Genomic DNA, 23,689 nt, shown 5'->3' with positions numbered 1-23,689 from the left:
GGCCCAAAGATAAAATCAAGAATATTATGTAGGTCTACATAACAAGAGAGAAAGAAGATTTCCACAATTTTGTATTGACAAAATTCAAATTATAACATTATTGCTACTACTAACAACAGCAACAGCAGTGGAGAACAACATACAGGTCTAATAAAATTCTTTTTTTGGGAGGGAGGGGAATAACATTTTTCTTAATTAGGGTTCAGTCAAGGTTCCTATCAAATCACTTGCAAATGTTCATCTGTTAACATCAATCTAGAATGAGATTTTACATACTTTGTTTTGGAAAATGAAATGCCTTTTCACACAGACAGGTACTGCCAAATACTGATCAATCCAGGAGCATATGATATTTTGATGGCATAGCCATTTCTTAGGAGGCATTTATAGAATTCTAATAGATTTTTCCCTTAAAATTTGCTTTTACCACGTCATTACATTACAAATTAATCATTGTCAATTGAAGATTAAGTGGAAGCTCAATTGCACAGTTAAATAGATTTTCAAACATGGAAATCTACTCTACCTTGCATTGAGGTCTGAAAGATGCTGCAAGAAGTATGGGTTGAACTCAGAAAATATATCTGCTGTAAATCCGTGTGAGAATGGAGATATCACTTCTTATTTTAATTGTTGATTGCACAGAAAAGACATACTTGTGATGCAAAAACTTAGTTACTGTAGGAAAGACTTTACTGCAGTTTTATGTTTTGCACAGGGTTGTTGTTTATCAAGTCCACATCAAAAGCTTGGACATTATCAAGTCCACATCAAAAGCTAATTTTCACAGCTACTTAATGTCAGTAACAGTGGTTGAGGGTCAGAGTCATTTTTCTCAGTCAGAAAAATTTCCACATTGGTCAATCAACTTTATCACTAATTTACTGAACTGCTATGTGGTAGGACAAATCAGGATAGTCATTTTTCATTTTTTTTAAATTTTTTTTCTCTTTTTTTTTAAAGGATTTTATTTATTTATTCATGAGAGACACAGAGGTAGAGACACAGGCAGAGGGAGAGGCAAGTTTCCTGCAAGGAGCTTGATGTGGGACTCGATCCCAGGACCCCAGGAACACAATGTGAGCCAAAAGCAGACGCTCAACCACTGAGCCACCCAGGTGCCCCTCCCTGGGCTTTTATTTCTGATAAAAATTCAAAGAATGGACAATGATGAAGTCCATGTGAGTGAAGAAAGTCAACCAAATTACTAGCTTGACAACACATGATGAATTCAATATATGTTACAAGATATTTGCCAGTTTCATAATACAATGAATAAGGCACAGGTTTTCAACACATCTCCACAAGCCACGTACATTTGTAATACATATTTTTACTACCATCAGTAGTAATTCATCTTAACACATTCTGCTTAAAGTTGTTATGAACTGATGTTTTCTCAACTTCTTTGAAAATAGTCTCAGAGACGATTAACAGAAGTTTACTTACCAACCACATTAATTCCTTGAATGAAAGTTGGCATTAATTTTTTGAATAAAGTTTCTATTCTCTGGACACATTTTAAATTACTTACCATTGAAAAATGCCTTCTTTGCTTGACTAACAAATTAGCAACTCATAAACTTATTTTGGTTGCAACCTCATTTCATTTTTAATTTTCGTAAATAAAATATTCCATTTAAAATTTTTCTAACTGTTGCTTTTTAGTGTGTTGGGGATGTTGTCATGACTGCATTATCTGTTAATGTTGACATTTACTCTTTAACACAGCTACCTGTGTGATTATGTGACACAATGCTTTGTGACCTGATTTGTAACAAAATAATCCACACCCCATGGTGCCTTAAAAGTACAACACTTGAAGTTCATATTTCTCTTCTTTCCTTGTTTTGACATTATGGATATGTACTGGTAAAAACAAGTAAGTAAAATGCTGTGGTACAGCAAACACTGCTGAGTTATTACAGTGTCACTATGATTTGTAGTGCATGGAGAAGCAGTGAGAAGTGATGAAAGTGCCATATGTGATCTCTGTTGCAACTACTCAATTGCCAGTGTAGTGTGAAAAAGGCCACAGACAATGCAGTGGGTTACGTTCTAATAAATTTATATTTAAAACACTGAAATTTGAATTTCATATAATTTTCAAGTTTTTAAAAATACTATTCGTTAAGATTGTTTCAACCACTTAAGATTTTTTAAAAAGATTTATTTATTTATTTTAGGGAGGTGGAGAGGAAGAGGAAGAGGGAGAGTCCCAAGCAGGCTCCGTGCTCAGTGCAGGGCCTGACTCATGGCTCTACCTCTCAACCCTGGCATCATGACCTGAGTCCAAAGAATCAGAAGCTCAACCAACTGTACCACCCAAGTAGGCACTCCAACTCCTTAAGATTTTAAAAACATTCTTAGCTTGTAGGCTGGGGAAAATAACACATGAGCTAGGTTTGACTCACAGATCAAAGTCTACCAACCTGTGGTACAAATAAAACAAAGTCTCCCAAAAAAGGCTTTCTGAAAGCTAGTGATCACAGGTTAATTAGTTTAAACAAGATAGAAAGCAGTCTGTGGATCTGGTGCTTGTGGATTAAATATTTCTGGAGAATAGAACAGACTGTCGACTGGTGACTGAAAATCACATTGCAGAAAGACTTTTACCTGTATTTTTTGGTGTCGTTAAAGGGGTTTATGAGTTCAGATGAACTAACATGAGTCCATCATAAAAATCACTCAAAGGACATGTACCACTAAGATTTTATTCAACGTTAATATTAATCACCCAATAGTAAAATGACATCACACATTTTACATCTGTCAAATCACAGGAAGATGCAGAAGACCTTCTTAGATCAACTTACTAAAGTAGCCAACATGACCTAATAGTCATAGGTCATATTCTGGAATAATAATAAGGTAAATCTCAGAATATCCAATAAGTTCTTCAAAGTGTATTTAGGACACTTTTTTCCCATGCAACATGTGATGGAATCAATGACATGAAATGTCTTTTAAATATGGTTTTGCATATTTATGGGAGTCGCAAGAAGACATCCAAGGGAATAATTCAAGTAACCATTAAATAAAAAGTGAAAATTTGAAGTTAGAGGAAGTATTTAAAAAAAAAAACAAAAAACAGAGAAATTACCAATATTTTAAGTGTAGATATTTCACTACCTTAATAGTACATGAATAATTATTTTCTCAGAAATATTACTACTGAAAATGTAATAAACTGCAATTAGTCCCATCTGCACTTGAAAGTATAATGCAAAAATAAAACAACAACAACAAAATCATTTCACATACACATTTTTGGAAAGATAAAATATTTACTTGACATATATTTGGTTTCAAAGTAACACTACTCATAAGCATCCTAGTTTTGTTAAAGAAAATTTCACTCTTTTACCAAAATGCATCTGTCCAGTGCTATGTAATGAGAAAAACATCTGTCTGTTTTACATTAGCAGTCATTGTACTTTTATTATCAGCCAACTTATTTTGTATTGGATGTCTCAGCTGCAGACATTAAAACAGATGTGGCCAATTCCTATAAGAGCTTTCTCCTGTAGTCAACAAAGAACTTTGCTAACTTCTCTTCCATTTCTCAAATAAAAAGCAAGTTTCTTAAGACTCAAATGCCTACTACTATATTTATAATGAAGAAAAAAATACAAACTAGATTCAGGAAAGGTCCTGTGACAATCTTTGTAAAAAAAAACTTCTTTCTTATCACACTTTTATTAAATGACTATGACACACTTCAGATTACAGTTACATGTCTGAAAGTTATTTGTGAAGTTATTAGAAAATGAAATCACATTCTCCCATCACAGTATCATTTCTGCTTATTATAAATCCTCATTTTCTCTTTCCTTCTCTTACTATCTTAATGATTTGCATCTATCAGTAAATGTGTAACTTCTTGAGTATCCCAATCCCTGAGATAAAAGTATACCCAATTCATAAAATTGCATTTTTCATAAACATCAAAACAATCATTAATACATAATATATAAAACAATCGAAAGTTTTTTGTTAAAAAACAGTTTTGTGGGCTTCCACTTTTAGAAATTTCCTATTCTTTTTACTAGATTAACATGTAGTAAGCAACCTCTTATATTCAAAGCTCTCTAACATTCTTTATAGCATATTTTTCCTAGAGTCCCTCAGCCTTTTCATCCTTAAATCTGCCTCCCTCTTTGTTTCTGCAGCATTTTTGTCTCCATTCTTCATCTGCTTTGTAACCCATAAAGAAAAATGTCAATATATTTGTTTTGGGAAGACTTGGGATTAATTTGAATATGATTGTATAATGGATAATAATACATGTCCTTTAAGTTAAGATTCTAAAATTCGAAGTGTTACTAAAAAAGTGTAAGTTATAAGACTACATTCTTTCCACCTGGTAGTTTTAGTTTACATTGTTATACTGGAAATTATACAACTCTTACTTTTTCTATTGCTTGTTTTTTTTTTTTTTTAAGATTTTATTTATTCATGAGAGACACAGAGAGATAGAGAAGCAGAAACACAGGCAAAGGGAGAAGCAGGCTCCACGCACGGAGCCCGACATGGGACTCAATCCCGGGTCTCCAGGATCACGCCTTGGGCTGAAGGCGGTGCTAAACCGTTGAGCCACCTGGGCTGCCCACTATTGTTTGTTTTTTAAGTTAAAGTTCAGTTTAAAAAAAAAAAAACAAAAAAACTGCACTCTAACTTGTGATGTACTCAGTGGAAATCTTCTTAATATGCTAATAAATGAGAGTTAACTGACAATATTAAGAAATCAATCCTAATATTGCTCAGCAAACAACTCAAATTTGAGAAATGTTAGATATGAGGATATATTTTTAACTTAGTAAACTGGGTGGGGTTTATTGATGACTAACATGGTTCTGTTTTTCATCAATTACTAAATACCAAAAGTGTAACAAATTTGGATCAGTTACTTTTGTATTCAGTCATTCTTCTTACAATTGCAATGCTGGTGTTGCTTAGCAACCTATATAAACACTTCATGTCTTTTCAAAGGAGGAAATAAAAAAATTCATGGCATAATTTTTAAGCTGAAATAACTACAGAACTAGATCAGAAACACCTATATTTATTAGAAGTTCTAGTATTATTTACAAAATTCTTAAATAAATGAAAAATATTTTCATTATTTAAAAATGTGTTACATTTTTTAGTCAACACTTACTGAACATTTACTGCCCACACCATATTAAGTACTTTATAGTCATGGATTTCTTTAACCCTTGGGATAATCCTACAAAGTTAATTTATATATGTCCCTCATTTAGTGACAAAGGAAAAAATCTGTTACATTTCTAATATTAGAAAAAAATATATGCTTACTCACTTTATTAGTATATGAACTGTATATAGTTACTCATATTCCTCTGTAATTAGCTACACTGTACTAGAAACTAACACTTATATGGATGGTGAAAATTGTATGATTAAGGTTTGCCCTGAATTTAGAATCTAGAGAAACAGAACTAAAAGCAACTTGTCTTTATTTTTTAATAATACCTACTCTCTTCAAATTATCTAAAATAATTAATGGGCAAATCTAATTTCAAGACAGTGCTCTTGAAAATGCACATATAGATTTTATGATACTAAAGCAAAACAGAGAAATACCATATGATTTCACTCTTATGTGGAATTTAAGAAACAAAACAAGTGAGCAAAGAGAAAAAAATAAAAGTTGGGGGACCCAAAATGAGATTCATAGAGAATGAACTGATCGTTACCAGAGGGAAGATGGGATGGGTAGATGGGTTAAATAGGTGATGGGGATTAAGGAGTGCATTTGTGATGAGCAGTGGGTGATGTATGGAATTGCTGAAATACTGTATTGTAATACCTGAAACATAACACTGTATGTTAACTATACTGGAATTAAAATAAAATTTAAAAATTCATTGTTTGCCTTAAAAAAATAAAGAAAATCAGAGACATACCAGCTACATAAAAAAGTGGCTAGTCAAGTCTAAAATGTGGCTATCCCAGACAGAGCATCTGTACTAGAACCCGAGAGATCTTGGGAGGACTTCAGTCTTTTGAAGTTCCTAAGGAGGGATCCCTGGGTGGCGCAGCGGTTTGGCGCCTGCCTTTGGCCCAGGGCGCGATCCTGGAGACCCGGGATCGAGTCCCACATCGGGCTCCCGGTGCATGGAGCCTGCTTCTCCCTCCGCCTGTGTCTCTGCCTCTCTCTCTCTCTCTGTGACTATCATAAATAAATAAAAAATTAAAAAAAAAAAAATGAAGTTCTTAAGGATGCCTAGATCTGGTTCACAAAGGAATGAATGAGGTAGGTTAAAATCCAATGGAGCATACTGAGTGTTGCAGCTGTGCAGTTCTGAAGAATATTGTTTAAAACTCAGCATGGAAAAGGGAATTCTGTTCACTGGGTAAAGACATGAGTGGTGATGTTTACCCTGGAAAATAGCCAACGATGTTTGTAACATTTTAAATGGCTCTGGGGCCTGGCAGTGGGACAATTAGATAATCAAATCCCAGTTTGTGTGGAGTTCAATACTATGGTTGCAGATTGTACAAGACCCACATTTCCTGTTCATGATCTATGAGGATGCCTCTAGGAAAGAACCTTTTGAGGATGAACATTAGTAAAATCAACAAGCTGATCAGATCTGTACTGCCCAGGTAAAAAATCACAGCCACCTGGTTATACCATTGTCCAGGGCATAGTCATTCATCTACCATTTAGAATAGGTCTAAAAGACAATGTCAAGTGATTCTAGCACATGAGACCAGGGAAGTCTGGCAAATATATCCAGACAGACAAGTGCACAGTCAAGTAGAAAAAGGGAGCTTTGATGAATACAGCCAGGGGCACCAGATACTAGTCCTACCAACAGGCTATCTCTCTTCTCTCCTATTGAGGATACTGCAGAGTGCTGACTGTATTAGACGCCTTTCTGGTGAGCTACCTACAATGGAGTCGAAACCTTACAGTGTGGGTAAGACATAAGGGAGAATCAGAAAAAAGAGTGAAATGACTGCTGAAGGGACTAATTATGATGTAGAGACTGAATCACATGGCTGGGGAAGAAGAGCAACAACCTTGGCTGTGGAAAAGTGAACAACTTAGCTGGGGGCCAGGGGTAGAGAAAGGAAATAATTTCTCCCAGCTCTTATCCACAGAGCATTTGGCCCAGAACCCAGCCATCATTCTCAACTTGACCACTTACAAACATTAATTCATGAACTCTCAGAAACTTCCCAGAAGATACTGACATCAAGAGTGAACAGAAGAAGATTAACTTTCTGGACACTATTTTGACTTTATTCAGCCTAATCCTATTATTCTTGGTAATTGTGGTCCTCCCTCTGCTACTTAAGACAAACGCTTTTGCATGTTTCTCAGATTATAGCTGATTATTCTAAATTCTCTAGCCCAAGTGGTGATAAAAAAACTGCAGTGCCCCTGTTGCAATTTTTTGCTCCCTGCTGGCCAAAGTGGGGCACGTGTGATTGCCAACATCTCTTGCTACACTTGGATTAATGACATATGTAACTGGCTTGACTATGGATGAGGAGCCTGGCTGAGGTCTTGCCTCCAAAAAGTACTGATTACCCAATCGGGAGTTATATTTGATCTAAGCCCTATAAGGACAATTAAGTGAAGTGTCTAATGAAGTAGTTAATGCTCATAAGATTTGTTATCTGAATATGGAAAGGCTGGGGGCAGGAGTTGTAGGAGAATGGCTCCCACATAATGCCCTGGAATCTGTGAATGTATACTTATAGGCCACATTGGCAATGTCTTAATTGCCAGAATTGGCTCCTCAGTAATGGGATACCCCATTACTCATCTCCAGTCATCTAGCATCTTTTGTTTTCATGTTGTCCTTTTATTGTGTGGGACAAGAACCTGGGAATGTAGTACCTTTGACTTCTCCTCCCTTTGTTTTCTATGTTAGTAATAAACTGAATCTAAAAGCAGCTCATTTTATGTTTACCAGTTCATTTTGTCAGTCAGGTATTGGCCTTACCCTTATCTGTCTGCTGCATGCTTGGAAGAAATGTAAGCAATAGTATATTCATTCTGTTAAATACTATGCAGAAGTAAAAATGAATGAAGATATCAACATGTAAAGACTTATCAGACATGCTGTTAAGATAAAAGAAAAGCAAGTATAACATGCTTATTTCAGGTTTATATTTTTTAAAAAACCCTACAAATAGGTGTGTATATACATATATATATATATATACACCTGATTATATATATATATATCAGATTGTACAAGACCCACAATTCCTGTCCATGATCTATGAGGATGCCTCTAGGAAAGAACCCTTTGAGGATGAACATTAGTAAAATCAACAAGCTGATCAGATCTGCACTGCCCAGGTAAAAAAAAGATCACAGCCACCTGGTTGTGTTTATATATATATAAAGTATTTGTTAGTAAAAATATATTAAAAATAATCAGAAAAGAAATACATCAAAACTTTAACCATTATGTCTGGGAGAAGACCAAAGGAGTAGGTAGGAAGGCATTTTCACTATTTATTCTACATCAATATTATTTGTACTTTTCAAAACAAAGTATTCATAAACTACCCACAAAATTAAAAGAGATGATTAATTTGATTCCGAATGTATATTTATTGGTACCCCTTAACAATTAAGCTCTCTGTTGGGGGGCAGAGGTGGAAAAAACATGAAATATAAAAAAGTATGACAACTATGTGTTAAGTAAATAAATGTTAGAATCCATACCTATCTCATCTAAATATCATCCTCTCTAAACTTCCTCACGTCTGAATGTAATAACAATAACAATATTGGCAATAACAGCACCCAACAACATTTTCTGATTATTTCATATCTGACAAGAACAATGATAATATATTTATATGTATAAATTCATTCAAGACAGAAGCACCCTTTCATTTGTTGGATGGGTAAAGCAGCTAGAATAGCATTTCTTACACAAACCCATATCAAATCTATCTTTAAATTCAAAAGAAATTGTCTACTCATTTCTCTATATTCAAAGCCCATCAAATTTGTGAAGATAACTCTTTCAGCCTTCTATTAAATATACTTATTGATCAAATTTGTTTTCATACCATGGTCAACTATTAACTTAAAACAGATCTTTCAAAAGTTAAATAATAAGATTTCTGGGAGAAAACAGACGAAAACATTTGCAAAAGTTTCTTAAGACACAAAAAGCAAGAAACATAAAAAGGCATTTATAAACTGAACTTCATGAAAAGGCACAGATAAATGAAAAGATAAGCCAATAATGTGGAAGGAAATATTTATGACACATATATCCGTCAAAGAACTTGTCTCCAAAATAAGTAAAGAACTCTTGTAACTTAGTAAGAAGAAAATAATCCAAAAAACATGGGCAAAAGAATTGAAGAGACAGTTGACAAAAGAAAATATATCAATGGCCAATGAGCACAAGAAAGCCTACTAGGGAAACACAAATTAAAACTACAATGTGATACAACTTCATACAATTTATAAAGGCTACATTATGAACTACCACATACTGGTAAGAATATGGACCAACTAAAATGCCCATATATTGGTCATAAAGTGGCACAACCTCTTTAGAATGATGGCAGTTTCTTATGAACTTTAATATTTCATAGGATCCAGCTATGCTGTTCCTAAGTATTTACTTAAGAAATGAAAACACCCGTCTGCACAAAGACTTGAACTAAAAATGTTCACAGCAATTTTATTCTAATAGTCAAAAGCTTAAAGCAACTTAAGTGTCCATCAACAGGTGAATGGGGAAAAAAAAGCACTACATATTCAGACAATAACTACTCCTCAACAATAAGAAGGAACAAATCATTTACGCAGGCAACAACAGGGATGAATTTCAAAAACATTATGCAAAACAAAAGCAGACACAAGGGTACATAATATAAGATTCCATTTAAGTTAAAACCCTAGAAAAGTCAAATAAATCCACAGTGGCAGAAAACAGATCAGTGATTGTCAGTAGCAGGAGTGCATGTAGGAAAGAAGGGGTTAAGGTAACAGGGAAGGTGTAGGATGGTCTGGCAATGGACACAATGAAATTTTTAGCATGATGGAAATATACTACATCTTGACTGAGGTGGTAGTTACATGGACTTATATTACTTATATATATATATAAAGCACATAAAGACTTTGAAATCATCCTTATTAAACATGTCTTACAAGCCTTTCATATCTTTTAAGGACAAAGATACTTCATTTTGATGCCTATATCTCATGTGTCCATATACATTTGCTGAGAAATTACTTCAAACAAATTTCAATATTATATCTAAATTCCCTCACTATAGACTTTTTCATTTCATTTTTCCAGATAAAGATTTATAAAAAATATTACTAAATAAAGTATGATTTTTTAAGATGCTATATGGGTTCAGAAATCTTATTAGGATGTCTATTTCTAGACATCCCACTGGCTTCAGTAGAGTCCTCCATGTTGCCAGTGGACTAATCTTTTAAAAATATGAATCTGTTGATGAAAAACTCAGAATTAATGTTATTAACAGGCTATCTATAGGAAAGTACAAATTTAAGAATAATCTACAATATAGCTTTTAATTTCTATCCATTATTCCTTCCTGGTAGACCTAAATTCTAGCTGTAATGATGTATGCACATCATTACACTCTCAGTCCTTCCTGTATTCAACTTTTTGTGGCCTTGGTGCCTGCTACCTGCATTCATAATGAAATCTTTATCAGAAGTTCTGTTTCTTTTGCTTCCTCCTAGCAAAGTTAACTTTTCTTCTCACTTCAATATACTTCCTGAGATTAAGAATCATATATTCTTTATTTTTTGCACATATAGAACATAGCACAATGCTTAACACATATTAAGAATGACAAACGTCCCTTTGAAATCTTGATAGAACAGACAACTCACTGGGAACAATGTAAATTTTCAAAATTGACTTCAACAAAAATGAAATAACCAAAGAAATTTAAAAGTCTGTCAAAGAATTATGTTCAAATAAGCTCTGAGCTCAGAGCTTTATGTGATCTTTCAAACTTTAAACTTCAACAATTTTCATGCTATAAAAACTATTCTGGTTGATAGAGAAAAATAAAACACCTTTAAATTCATTTTATTAAGTAGCATAACTCTGATATTCCAAATGGAATAGCAAGTCAGACACAAAAACAAACACACATAGATGAATCACATTTATTAATATAAATAATTTAAAAAATCATAAAGGTACTGGTAAATTAGATCCAGCACTACTGAAAAATCGATAAACTAGAATGAATACATCTTAATCCAGAAAAGTAAGTGTGGGTTAATATTTGGCTGTACATGAAAGTAACACAAATATGTCAAAAGAATGGAGAGTGAGGAGATAATGAACAGTGACCAAAATACTTTCCTGTGATTAGAAAAACGTCTATCCTAAACCAACAGCAAATATGATACTTAAAGGGAAAATATCTTGGGCATTTGTATTAAAAATTGAAAGCAGCAATAAGACAGAAATAGAAACAAGAGGCATAAAGTTACTACTATAAAATAGAGAAAAAGTTATGATTACTTATGATTTTGACTGTTCAGAAAATGAACTAAATGCAACCATACTTAATGTAATAGTTCAATAAAATAGAAAAAAGCAAAATAGTATAAACTTAGTGGGATTATCCTACATATAGCAGCTGAATAATAGCCTTTCAAATAATACACATATGCTAATTCATAGAATCTGTGAATGTTCTCATATATGGCAAAGGAAACTTGCAGATGTAATTCCATTAAAGATCTTCAGATGGGGAGATTATCCTAGATTATCCAAGTGGACCATAAATATAACCAAAAGGGTCCTTATAAGAGGGAGACAAGAAAATCAAAGGTGAACGTAGATGTGATGACAGAAGTAAGACTTTGTAGTGATTCAAAGAAGGAATCACAAGCCAAGGAAAATGGGCAACCGCCAGAAACTAGAACAGGCAAAGAAAGGGATTCTCCTCTACAGCCTCCAAAAGGAACCAGCCCTGTCAACACTTTAACTTCAGCCCAGTAAAACTTATTATGACTTTTGGCATCTAAAACTGTAAGAGAACAAATTTGTATTGTTCTAAGACACAAAATTTGTGGCAATTGTCATGTGACCATAGAAAACTAATACATCAAGAACTATAATAATAGTTACATATAGGGCAGCCCCGATGGCCCAGTGGTTTGGTGCTGCCTTCAGCCCAGGGTATGATCCTGGAGACCAGGGATCGAGTCCCACGTCAGGCTCCCCGCATGGAGCCTGCTTCTCCCCCTCTGCCTGTGTCTCTGCCATTCTCTCTCTCTCTCTCTCCCTCTCTCTGTGTCTGTCATGTATAAACAAAATCTTTAAAAAAAGTTGCACATAAATAAAAAAATATTTAAAACAGTGAGTAGGAATGACCTTAAAGAATTTAAATCATTAAAGAATGATCTTAAATGAAATGTGTTGAACAACTATATAGAAAAAGCTTTCCTGAGGCAGAAAAGAAAAAATAATCTCAGTTCATATATGAAATCCTAGATATTTTTTTAAAAGATTTATTTATTTATTTATTTATTTATTTATTTATTTATTTATTTATTTATGATAGACAGAGAGAGAGAGAGAGGGGGGGGGTGGCAGAGACATAGGAGGAGGGAGAAGCAGGCTCCATGCCGGGAGCCCGACGTGGGACTCGATCCCGGGACTCCAGGATCAGGCCCTGGGCCAAAGGCAGGCGCCGAACCGCTGAGCCACCCAGGGATCCCCTGAAATCCTAGATATTATAAGAATATCTGTGCAAATAAGTTAATAGTTTTAACACAATTTCACTAAGAGAAAACAAGAATACCATATTTGGAAAGGATATTTGGCAAAATGATTTTAAATTCATAAGTAAAAGAAATGGAATAATATACTAGAATTGTTAAAATAAAAGATAATAAAATCAGGGGATTATAATGCTAGTAGATAACTCAAAATAAAAAGATACTACAAAGCAATAATGAGTACCATAAGAATTAAAATAACAATGGACCAAAATAAATAACCCTTCCTCCTAAATCCCAGGAATACATAAAAATTTAGTGTGAAAACAGTATAGGTGATTACTTACAAATTATATGGCTGGCATAACTGGATTACTACTTAGAAAATACAGTTAGAACTTTTCCTCTCAAATATCTTAAAATAAATTCTACATAGAGACCTACAATGTAAAAAATTAGACAAAACCATAAGTAATCAAATATATAACCTCAGAATGAAAAAAGCTATTTTAAGTACAGACATGAATATATGGAAATATGGAAAAATGATAGATTTGACCCTAAAAATACTTAATTTTGTGTTTAAAAAACACAAATTATTGTGGCACAGATGGGGAGGAATTGGCCAATATTTTAAATGCACATAATTATCAGGAATCAGAAAATTGGATGAGAAAAAACATCCATACACTTCTACTAGGAGTGTAAACTTATTTAAGTTTTCTTAAATATAATTTGGCACTGAATCCTTAAATATCTTAAAATACTGCATGCATGCCTATGACCCAGTAAATTCATTATTCTATGTTTAATAATTTATGAGATCATAAATGAACACAAAAACTTAAATACAATACTTGTACTGTTATTTAAGTCAAAAAGGACTGAAACAAGTATAAAGTAAGAGACTGATTAAGTATATTATAACAAATGCCTAAGTTGGAATATTCTGTAGACCTCAAAAAATTACACTTCTGAAGAATATATATCCTCTAAATAATGCAGTGGGTCCAATATTAAGTGAAAAAAAGATGAAAAGCTCTCTATATAGTATGAACTCTATTTTTATAAATAAATGCACAGATTAGAAGAAAGCACAGAAACACATTTATAAGGGCTATTTTTATCTTCAATACTTTCCTAATTCATGAAAATAAATGATAACTTTATATTCAGAAACACTTTAATTACAATACAGGAAAATGGAGTATCTCCAGATTGGAAAGTTTTTCTTTTCCTTCTAAAAGTAAGGAAAAGGTCATTTACCAAAAAACGAAAACAAAAACAAAAAAAACTTCACTGATTTGACTCCATGAAAGTAGATAATTCTTCATATAAAAAGTGCCATGAACAAGAATGAAGGCACTTGACAAAAAGGGAAAAACATAAGCATATGGGACAAACAGGTAATATCCTATCCTTATATTATCCACTCTACAATATATATTAATTATGTACTAATACCCAACAATATTCTAGCCTCAGAGGGCACAGCAGTAAACAAATAAGAGTAGATGCTTGCCCTCATGGATCTTTCATTCTCATTGGAAAGAAGAGGTAATAAGTAAGTAATGAATAACTTCAGACAGTGGTAAGTGCTATGAAGATTAAAAAGCCTGGGGGAAAACAAACACAATAGAGGCAGTAATGTAGCAGAATGTGAAGGGTGTGAGAAGGAATGTTATGTCAGAAAGCTTGGGACAGCTCCTCTAAGGAGGTAATGTTTAAGCTGAAACATGACAAGACAGTCAAGCATGTAAAGACTGGCTGAAGAGGGATTCAGAAAATGGAGAGTCGCTAGTGCAAATTCTATGAGGCAAGAAAGAGGTTAGCTTGTTTGAGAAACAGCCAAAGTGTCTAGAGCATAAAGGACATGGGGGAGACTAACATAAGACAAATTTAAAAATCTCAAGGCCGGATAATGTTGGGATGTTTATATCTCTATAGTTAATGTGACCTTTAAAATCAATACGGAAAATAACATCTCAAAATAAAGCTAGAAACAAGTCACAATTAGAAAACCACAACCTGTTAATAAACATATTGCAATTTCAATCTAGCTAGTAAAAAAAAATATAATTTTCTACCTTTGAAATTGACAAGCCATCACAAATCATTATTTATGTACAATGACAGTGAGGTGAAAAAATGATGAAACATTAATGCTGTTTATGTTAGCAAAGAGTAAGGAAAAAATAATCAAAACCAGAGTGTAATTTAAATAAATTATGGTACATTTTTGCCATGGAAAAGTGTAAGTCCATTAAATTGTATCTTCAAAAAATATTTCATGTTCAATTATGTCTGATATTGCTGATTACACCATTTCTAATCCATTCACAAATTCTATCAGTACTCCTCTAAAAACATCCTGCGTCTCATTATTTCTACTGCCAAAAGCCCTAATCCTAGATACCATAATTTCTGGGACTACTGCAATAAACTGCCTAATAATTACCTCCCCTAGACCCTAACTCTTTTTCCCTGTTCATCTTCCACACAGCAAGAAGAGTGATGTCCTCAGTGTTAATTATCACCAAACTCTAGTACCCAATGTCTTCACATTGTAACTATAATACAATTCAATATAATACAATACAATATAATACAACTATAATACAATTCTTACTATGGCCCATTTAATCCGGTTCTTGCATTATTTCAAAGACCTCCCCTCTTGCCACACTCTCTCCTATCTCCCCTCCCAACAATGTTCAACACACACACTTCCATTTCTTTCAATTTTTTTCAATATGCCAAACTCACTCAGATCCAAAGACCTCTGTCCTTGCTCTTCCTGATGCCTGGAATGTGATTTTCTTCCTCCTAATCATTTAGATCTCAATTCAAATGTCCCATCTTTGATATTTCCTCTCGCTATCCTAGCTACAGTACACTCCACCTCAACATTTCTTATTATATGCATTTATTTCCTTCCCAGTACTTATGCCTATCTAAAATTATGTATTTACTGTCATATGTTTCTCTGCCTCTTCAGCCACAAGAATAAAAGCTCCATAAGAGCAAAGACTTTCTGCATTTCCAGCATGTCAGACACTGCCTAGCACACAGTATCACTAAACACATTGAATGAAGAGTAAAAATAATTGATTGTACAAAAATAACCGAATGTTAATTATATTTAACTTACTAAGTGACATGCAAACCATGAATATCATATAATTTATAGGCTACAAAAGCAACATATGCTATATTTTATATAAATCTGGAAAATAGATTAAAAAAACCTATGTAGGCTTTATATTTTATTTTTATTTATTTTTATATAGCAAAAATAAAATTAAATGGATTTGAAAATTTATCAAAGAAATAATTGAGATATGAGAATATAAAAAGGTGAATTTACAAAATTAAAAGCTCATGTATACATGTGTATGTGTATAAATAGATGATAGATCTGGATAAAGGTACATATATACTAAAAGAAACAGGAGAGGAATGAGAAAAAAATAGGAACATACTGATCGAAATAATCAAAATCATAAACTGAAAATATTTTCGAGAACACATTTAAAAGGTCATCTTATTTCTGTATAACACATTCACTCAAATAATTTTATAAAACACTAAAAAGTCAGAATAAGCACATATTCAATCAAATCTGAAATGAGAGCACCTTCATAATGTAAATTTCCAGAAACCAGTGATTATCTTCAAAGACTACAAGGAGAAGAGGCAAAAGGGAAAAATAAGTTCTCTATAAAGTTCTACCACAGGAAGCACTAAAATAGCCATACCGCAGTTATTCCTCTTAGGAAGCCACTGTATCCTCTTACTAGGATAAATTAGATCCACCTGTGGGACTGGTCGTTGGGCTGAAGACTTTCGCAAGACTGCAAAAGAAGCTTCCTTCCCATTTGTATTATGGAAATAATACCAGCTCTGAAAGAGCTAGAAAGGGACTAATGTAAAAAGTGAAGTAACCATAACTTGTTAAATTACATTGTCAAATGGCATATAACTATTTTTTAAATGGTATCAATGAGAAAAAAGACTCAACTTTGAAAAGTTATAGCAAGAGCCACAAACCATCATATATACCAGCATATTGCCAGGAAATTCCATTTTCACATAATTAGGAACAAGCCAAGTGTCCAAGATTATTTAGAATTTACTTAAAGCACCTTTCCTGGTAGCATTAACACTAATATCAAGTTGGAATAATGTGCGATTAATTTTAACTGTGGCACTGCTCTGTATTTTAGCAATCCATCCAAAACTTTTAAGGCTTAAATACAAGGAATCAACTACCTCACAATTAGTTGAGTGAACCTAGAAGGGATTTACTGAGACTATAATACATGGGAAAGCACAAAGGTGAATAAAATTTGGTTCTTATCTTCAAGAAAAAGATAATATAAACAAAGACAAATCTTTTGTTTTTTTTTTTTTTAAGATTTTATTTATTTATTCATGAGAGAGAGAGAGAGAGGCAGAGACACAGGAAGAGGGAGAAGCAGGCTCCATGCAGGGAGCCCGACGTGGGACTCGATCCCGGGTCTCCAGGATCAGGCCCCAGGCTGCAGGCGGTGCTAAACCACTGCGCCACCGGGGCTGCCCAAAAAAGACAAATCTAATACATGATTCTTGGCAAGTGATAACGAACTAGAGTTTATCAATGGATATAGAATGAAGCATACTGATTCAAGATGTATCTTAAAAGCAAAATAATTAAGATCTAGAAATAAAAAAGATGACACTAAAGTCAAAGGAGAGGAGAAAGTGGTATTATTTTGATTCTGGGTCACAGGTATATGGTGAAGTCATAAGCAAGAATGACTGAGTTGGGAGTCAGAATGAGAATTGAGAACTGAGATTTATTTTGTTTTTCAGACATGCTGAATCTGTCATAACCTGCAGCACAAGAGGAAAAACATGGAGCTAGGATTTCAGAGAGAAGTGTAAAAAATATCAATTAATGGTCAATTCCCTTTAAAAAAAAAAGGTTTGTTTGTTTACTTATTTATTTAAGAGAGAGAGAGAGAGAGAATACATGCATGAGCAAGCAGGAGGGGCAAAGAAAGAGGGAGAGTGAATCCTCAAGCAGACTCCCTACTGAGCACAGAGCCCAGGGCTGAAACCGGGCTGGACCCCAGGGTCCTGAGATCATGACCTGAGCCAAAATCACAAGCTGGCTACTTAACTGAGCCACCTAGATGCCCCTGGCCAATTTCCTTATTATGTGCACTCATATCTGTAAAATGAATAAGGCATTTTGCCTAGGAACATTACCTAGGTTTAAGTAGGTTTCAATGAATTTTACTGTTTATAAGATTTTTTTTTTTTTTTTACATTTTTCTTGACCCAGTAAAAGAGGGTTTTTAATTAAAATCCTACTCAAAACCACAATTGAAAAACAAAAAGAGGGCAGCCCGGATGGCTCAGCAGTTTAGTGCCGCCTTCAGCCTAGGGCCTGATACTGGAGACCTGGGATTGAGTCCCACGTCGGGCTCCCTGCATGGGACCTGCTTCTCCCTCTGCCTGTGTCTCTGCCTCTCTCTCGCTCTCTGTGTCTCAAATAAATAAATAAATAAATAAATAAATAAATAAATAAATAAATAAATCTTTAAAAAAAAAAAAAGAAAAACAAAAAGCCATTCAAAAGGAAAAGAAAATGGAATAACAAATACTTAAAAGAGAATTACATTTCAAAAGGCATATTTTGAAAAACTATTTTTAGCATTAATTTTCTTATTTGTCCCTACCAGATGCTTCCTAAAAATTCTCCTGGATTTTAGTTTTCCCAAGTATGCTCACAAAAACTTAGAAAAATAGAACTTTGTTCTTCCTAGTATCAAACTTCTGTCATGTAGTAATATTTACCTTAAACTAAGTGAAAAACAATGTAATTAATTTTACTAATTTTGTAAATAGAGTATCTGAATAACTATAGTGATTACAGAGTGGGGTAACTAACAGGAACAAACAGTGTTTCTTGATATCTAAAGCTGGGCAGCATTAATCACTTGGCCATTTTTTATAGTTTGTTCCTTCTTATGTAAATATATACACAAAAATTTACTGGTATAAGCAATATGACTTTAGATAAATAATAATTACAATTCCTGGCATCTATACTGCTTAAAATTCAACTAACCCTGAGATCTTCCACATTTATTTATTTATATAGCTTTCAACCTGAACCTGCTTGGAATACGTGGTTATCCTTACTTACCATAGTTATATCAATCAACTGTAATAAAACAAGGAAGAAAAATAAAGAATGCAGGGAGCTAAGTGGAGAAAATTGAGCCCAAACAGAACTGAAACCTAGAATGAACATGTCTAAGAATAAATAAAGTGAAATGCCACTGGGATAAAAAACATCAGAGGCATAACATATAATTCTTGCCCCTTCAAATAGTTTTTGAAATATGGACAGAAATAATTAAGAATATAAGTATTAATCACTCAGTAATAATTTTACAAACTTCAATCTCAGGTGTTCAGAAGGATTCATTAATTTAGCAAGTAATGTATGGAGCATGTAATAGAGACTAGATGGTAAGGGGTTCACCATGAAGTCAGTGCCTGTCTCAGAAATGCTCACAATCTAATCAGAATGACAGACAAATTTATAGGTACTACAATAATAGCTTACACAAAGTATCTGTGAGGACACAGTAGAGAAGCATTTATTCTAACCGCAAAGACCAACAAAGACTTCACCTGAATTGGGCATTGATAACTGGAAAGGATTCCACCATGAAGAAAAAGTAGAAAGGGCGTTCCAAACTCACAGAATAGCCTAACACAAGGCATGGAAATATAGAAATGGATGAACCTTCACAGAAATGTATAGAAATGCAAGCTGCCTGTTAATGGCCTCAGTGTAAGTAGTGTAACAGGATATTAAAATGGGAGTTTTCTTGTTTTCTCTGTTTTGGTTAGGACCCAAAGCTGAGAACAACAGGTTCCAAATACTAGAACTGAGGTAACAAATAGACCATTATCTATGCCACATTTGGAAAAATGTGGCCAAAAATTGCTCAGGCATTGTTTGCTCCACTATTCACATAAAAAATATAAATACATATTGGAGGAGAGGAGCTTATACTGTTTGAGGAAGAAACAGAACACCAATTTTCTCAAAGTTTGGCCTATGTCTTTTAGAATATAGAACATTTAAGAGATGACACAGGAACTGGACTTTGGCCTAAAAACAATCTAAGAGATTGTTTAACAAGGCAAGAGATTAAGGTGCCTTTCGTGTGGCGCTACTAACTTAGAAGTGGCCAACAACACTTCAGAATTTGTGAAGTAAAGAATTATCTTTTCCAATGGGACAGGTAAGGATTCCTGGGAAGGGAACTTGCATTGAGACATTTTTAAAGGAATTCTGCACAGAGGATTGCAAAGGAAACAAGATAATCCCAGAAGAAAGAGGTCTGAAACAGAATAAAAAGTCAGAAACCAAGGATAGTAGTCAAAAGAAGACAAAGGAAGTATCAACTGCATCCAGGAATTATAGCTGAGTTGTCTTCAAACAGTGGGAATCTTTGATAAACCCAGAAAAGCAAAAGAAAGTTACATTTCCAACATACCTTTACTATCAATTAGCTCTTCTCTATTTCTAACCTCAGACTCTGGGAGACCAAGGAGTACTACAAGGAGAAGGAGAAAAACTAAGGCAAAAACTAATACAAATGTCTACTACTTCACATGTCCCCACTCAAGTTTTTAAGCCTTCTTTGAACAAAACTTACAAAAAAAAACTTGTCCCCACTCAAGTTTTTAAGCATTCTTTGAACAAAACTTACAAAAAAAAAATTTCACAGATGAGAGTTTGGAATTTTAATTTCTTAGCCTTGTTTTTTTTTTTTTTATATAGATATACCTGAAAAGTAAAGAAAGAATTAAAGAGAGAATGAAAAGAACAAGAAAGAGAGAAGAGAAAGAGGAAGAAGAGCAAGAGCAGAGAAGAGGTAAAAAACATTTGAGCAGCATGCATTAAGGGGGCAGAAAAGAAAATATTCAGGGGGAGATTTCAGGTACAGTGACAGGAAAGAATAAAGTAACTTTCTACTTGTACCCTAGTGAGTTCACCTCTTAATAAATCCATTAAGAGTGATAAATGGTGAACAAAGTAGTCGATTTTAAAATACCAATAATTTCTTAAAGATTTATTTACTTTGGGGGTCAGGTCTGAGGTGGGGGGAGGAGAGAGGGAGAGAGAAAGAATCTCAGATTCCCCAATGAGTGGGAGCCTGGATACAGATAAAGGGCTCGATCTCACTGCCCTGAGATCACGACTGGAGCCGAAATCAGGAGTTGGATGGTTAAAAGAATGAGCCATCCAAATGCCCCAAAAGGGGCAATTTTGATATGATCATTGTGGAGTTTAAAATCTTTTCTATAAATATAGAAGAATTAAAGTTTTTTAAGGAGTATAAATCATATGTTGTGGATTTGTTTAGGGGAACTTAACATCTATTTCACTCTGCTTCCTGAGTTGCAGAAACTCTGTTAAGTACTAGGTAAAATAAGTTAAAGGCAGACTCCACTCTCAACAAGTTCACAAAGAAAATAGGCACAAAGGCCATTGTAATACATGAGATATTTGGTAGAACAGGTATAAGCAAAGCCTATAGGAATATATAGAAGGGTCATCTAACCAAAGTGTAAGGGATGAAGGAGAAATAGAAACATCTTACTTACTTACTTTTAGTTAAGGAGAAATCTAAAAAGTGAGACCTAAAGGATGAGGCTGAATTATACAGATGATAGCAGCCTAGGGATAAAGGGGTGTTGTGAGTGGTTGGAAAGAATGTTGCCCAAAGAAAGCATGACATATTCTGGGAACTGCAAAGTGATGAATATCAATTAACCAATACATGCAGTTTGCAAGGAAAAAAAATGAGGTTGAAGACAAAAGGGGGGAGCCAGATCACATGCACAGAATTTAGATTTTGTTGTAAGATAAAAATGAGGTCCACTAAAGTTTTAGTAATACTCATTTTTCTATATACTGTGTATCTGGCATACACAAAGCACTTTTTCACATGTTTTATTGTTTTTCCTCACAACAACCCTGTGAGGTAGGTGTAGTGATTTCTTAATAACAGATTGAAAAAAAAAAAAAACCCTTACAGTTGTTAAGCAATTTATGCTTTATTAAATAGCTACAAAGTCAGGATTCCAGGCCATGCGTCAGAAAATATATTAGGAACATTACTCACACACAGGCACACAAACACACACACATACACACACACACACACTTTATCTATGACACGTAAAAATTTCAGAATTGAAGGCAAATTTTACGTAATAAATGTTTGTTAACTTAGTATTAAAGAGATTTGTGGCATAAGTAGTCCTTCATCCACACTTAGATTTTATCCACACTTTATATTTTTCAACTAATTAAATTACTTGGGAAATAACTGAAGAATTCATAAAAAATGATAGGAATTAGTTGATATATAAAACAAGAATAACAAACATTCAGGTAATTATATGATTATCTTCTCTTCATATAACTAGCCTGGGGTTTTCGGGGAAAAAAAAAACATTCACATTTATTTCTAAAATATATAAATTCAAACTGCAAGTATTGTTCTATGGATATCAATTATGTTTTGGATGATAGAAAATATTCTGAATACTAAAGTTTATTAAATAAAGTAACTCAAATACTAACCATTTAGTATAAAAAGAATTGTCTACCCAATGTTAAGTTGCAAAAGCATCTCCTCAGTATTCACAATAAAACATCTGAAAGTATTCATTTCCCTATCCCATGACAAGAATCTATTCAGAAAAATTTGAGAAGACAAATAGTTTTTTAGAAATTCGTTTGGGATGAATATAAAATATGTCCCTAACTGCAAAGATGAAAGTATGTATTTTATAAAACTGAGTATCCAAGAATTTTAAAATATAGATTGAAAGTCTCTATGAAAATGTATGCTCTGTAAAATGAGTTTAAGTAAATTCAACACCTAAAATACATTTCCTTATATTTTATTTTCTCACCAATTTCACTATTTCTTCAGCTGGTGCTACATTTTGTTTTAAAGCCTCCAACTGAAAGCTAGATGTTACTAGAACATTACTGAGACACATCTAAGTACATAGTATTAAGTATTAAAAATTCATTTCATCTATATACTTGTTTCATTTTTTTTCCTATTTCAAACAAGAGATTATACTGGGAGAAGATGAAAAATACAGATTTAAGATTTAATTATTCTTGATGTAGTATTTCTGAATTCCAAAATTATTAAATGAATATAAATTATATAATAAGCCCAACCACAATTCTGGTTCTTCAGAATAAGGTGAAAAGCCCCTCTCTTGGAAAACAAATAGAAAAATTAAGTATCTATAAGATACTTTATGCAATGAAGATAATTTCTAAATAAACTAAACAAATGCTCCAAATATACAGTTTAAATAAAATACCAACATTTTCCTTTATTTTTGATTATACAAGTAGTACATGTTCATTTAATTCATATAACACAGAAGTATATTCAATAAAAATGAAGTTTCCATCTAATTCCCTTTTCCAAATAACATATGTTGGAAGTATATTAAATTATAAGATTCATATGGTTAAAGATTGAATCTATTAAGTTGTTAAACTTACATCATCCACAGAAGGTCTAATATATAACAATTCAGTATAAATGAAAAATATATACTCAGATATGCACACAGGTATAGTTTGTACTTTTTCATCAAAAAAGAATAGAAAACATGTGGTCTATTCTGTCAAATATAATTATTTCAGTTAATAAAATAAATGGGATTAAGCAATACTTACAATTACACTGTTTGTAGAAAATGCAAAAGAACCAATTATAGCAAATCAAGTTTTACATATACTGATAAAATACCTTCTTGCTAGATATACATAAGTACATTATGCTATGTCTAAACTATATTCTTTAAAATATTAATGTTTACTTCTTTGGTGAT

The 23,689-nt window shown here is 33.4% G+C and overlaps 1 protein-coding gene across 3 annotated transcripts in view; it reads right to left on the bottom strand.

The window, feature by feature from the left end:
- NOVA1 (NOVA alternative splicing regulator 1) overlaps window positions 1–23,689 on the bottom strand; it is a 148,531-nt gene that overhangs the window by 75,877 nt on the left and 48,965 nt on the right. The gene's annotated exons all lie outside the window — the stretch shown is intronic.

This window comes from Vulpes lagopus, chromosome 6, assembly GCF_018345385.1.
Source record: "Vulpes lagopus strain Blue_001 chromosome 6, ASM1834538v1, whole genome shotgun sequence".
NCBI lineage: Eukaryota > Metazoa > Chordata > Mammalia > Carnivora > Canidae > Vulpes > Vulpes lagopus.
The sequence above is the reverse complement of the archived record's forward strand: the minus strand, read 5'-3'. Positions and strand labels throughout refer to the sequence as shown.